Raw genomic sequence first — 2500 nt, 5'->3', positions numbered from 1 at the left:
TGAATTCTACACTCAACAGATTCCACATTCTGAATTCTACTCTCGACAGATTCCACATTCTGAATTCTACTCTAGACAGATTCCACATTCTGAATTCTACACTCAACAGATTCCACATTCTGAATTCTACACTTGACAGATTCCACATTCTGAACGATTGGAAATGATTCCCATATTAAGGGGAATTCTCTCCCTGCTGTTGAAACAATGCTGTGTCTGTGACAGATGACTGTGCTGTGGCTCTTGTCTGATTAGGGCCAGACAAACATTCTAACATACGGTCTATTCAAAGACAACAGTGGGGCCTTTGGCTCAACTGAATGAGGGGAAATTCAAGTTCCTAAATCAATTCACAGGCTGTCAAGAGGGACCTCAAAGCAGCAGCACAGTATCTAAACAATTTTACTGCGAAATACAGTTGTGTTGTAGCCGGGCTTGTAGCAGGTGTCAACAGAAAGACTGCTGGAAAATGCCCAAATCAAATCAAATCAAATCAAATCAAATCAAATCAAATCAAATCAAACTTTATCTGTACCAAGAGGCAACACAACACGCAAGCCTATCTACTTGTGGAACGAGATGAAAGATGTGAATCAGAGGCACAAACCCCATTGCCAACGGCAGAGGTAATTCTCTCTTTAGGTCATTATCAATTAATATCTGACCTCGAACATTGGAGTGGCCCATTAAATTCAATGGGACTTTCTGCAGCATTCTGAGGAGCCATACAATTATCGTAATGTAAACTCAACTGCCATACCTGCACACGTAGGAGCTAACGCTAACAGGCCTGCTGCCATACCTGCACACGTAGGAGCGAACGCTAACAGGCCTGCTGCCATACCTGCACACGTAGGAGCTAACGCTGCAACAGGCCTGCAGCCATACCTGCACACGTAGGAGCTAACGCTGCAACAGGCCTGCTGCCATACCTGCACACGTAGGAGCTAACGCTAACAGGCCTGCCTCTCCCTCCTTAAGAGTCAACTGCTGTCTGGAGATTTTAACACTGCACAACTGCAGATAAAGACACTGCAGGCTACGGTTTCTGTGAGGGTTTTTAAAAGCAATATACGACGGTCATCGAAGATCAAACGGCTAACTTCAGTTGAAGGCTCCGTCATGGTTAATATTTACTGATCAATTCCGGTCTTAACTGCTGCTTATCACATTAATACAGTTCCTGTGTGGCAGATAGACAACACCATAAAACTGGCGTGTCTGCATTTCATCAAAACAAACAAAGGTCTCACTGAACTCTCTGCACCAATGGAATAGCCTGAGGTCGTATCTGTCAAGTCATCCACTTGAACACAGTCATTCATCAACAGCAAAACATTTTTTTTTTAAATAATAATAGGGGAAACAAACAGCCTCATGACTGATCTGAGAGCAACTATGGTGCTTCAGTTACAATGGCCTCAGTGAGGAAAGCGTTGGGGGTGAGCTGACTCAAGATCTGCTTTGTAAGGCGGCGGTTAAGTGGAGCATTCCTGGCGGCGTACGTATGTGTGTGTGGGGACTCGGCGGTGTGGGGTGGCGTGGCAGGGAGAGGGGGAGAGGAGAATGGGAGGAACGGGTCAGACCGCATTCCAGCACAAGAGCCTGCTGGCAGGGAGGGGAGCGCTAGCTAACGTTACAACCCCACAGCCCTGCAGCAGGACTCAATGGCTAAACTAAGCCTCTCTAAGTGCCTCAAGGAAAGACGAGAAAAAGCAAATCCCATTGAAAGGAAAGAAATAACAGTAATGGGTTGAGAACTGCATTCCTTTAGTGCCTCATGCCAAAGGCATCCAGGACAACGCGACCCGGGCACAGGCTTGGCCCAGCTTTGACCCAAATCTGGTGGGAAGGACTTGATCATTTTATGTCATTTATTCATCAACAGAAAGAAGAAAGCTTATGATTTTTTTTTCTGATAAATAATCCACCTGACAGTGATGAGTGAAAAGAGTGTGAAGACAGAACATTTGAAAAAGTGGTGTTCATGTGATATCAGCTCCATCCGTGGTGTGTGAGGTAGAGAGTGACAGTCAGTCGGCCATGGAGCTTGTGACTGGCTTGGACAACAATGGCCCATTTTATCGACAGAAAGTGACACTTGAGAAGGCTCGGAGGTTGGCCGAGACATCGGCCCGTGCGACAGGAGACGAGACTGAGACATCGGCCCATGCGATGGGAGACGAGACTCTAGGTTTTTCAAAGGACCACCATGTCTGAGCCACTCAGAGCTGAAATAATAACAACATAAAGGCTTTCAGAGAGCAGCCAGCGTGGCGCAGCCTATGTGTCAACTTCAAATGTGTCTGCGGCAGACATTTCAAAAGAGGGTTTAACACAGAAGGCCCCCTCGAGAGGGCCCGACATGACAGCCACACACAGCACAGACGGTCCTCTGGCTTTGATTCTGCGGAGAACAGAGTGATTTTAAAACAGGCCACGGTTTTGAGATCACCAGGAAAAAAAGAAACATCATCTGGAATAGAAATGGAAGAAAGAA

The 2500-nt window shown here is 46.3% G+C and overlaps 1 protein-coding gene across 1 annotated transcript in view; it reads right to left on the bottom strand.

The window, feature by feature from the left end:
- Window positions 1-2500, bottom strand: part of wwc1 (WW and C2 domain containing 1) — a gene marked incomplete at both ends in the record, with an annotated part of 37019 nt that overhangs the window by 20765 nt on the left and 13754 nt on the right. The window lies entirely within an intron of this gene.

This window comes from Sprattus sprattus (assembly GCF_963457725.1).
Source record: "Sprattus sprattus genome assembly, chromosome: 1".
Taxonomy (NCBI): Eukaryota; Metazoa; Chordata; class Actinopteri; order Clupeiformes; family Clupeidae; genus Sprattus; species Sprattus sprattus.
Note: the sequence above shows the minus strand (reverse complement) of the source record. Positions and strands in the feature narration are given on the sequence as shown.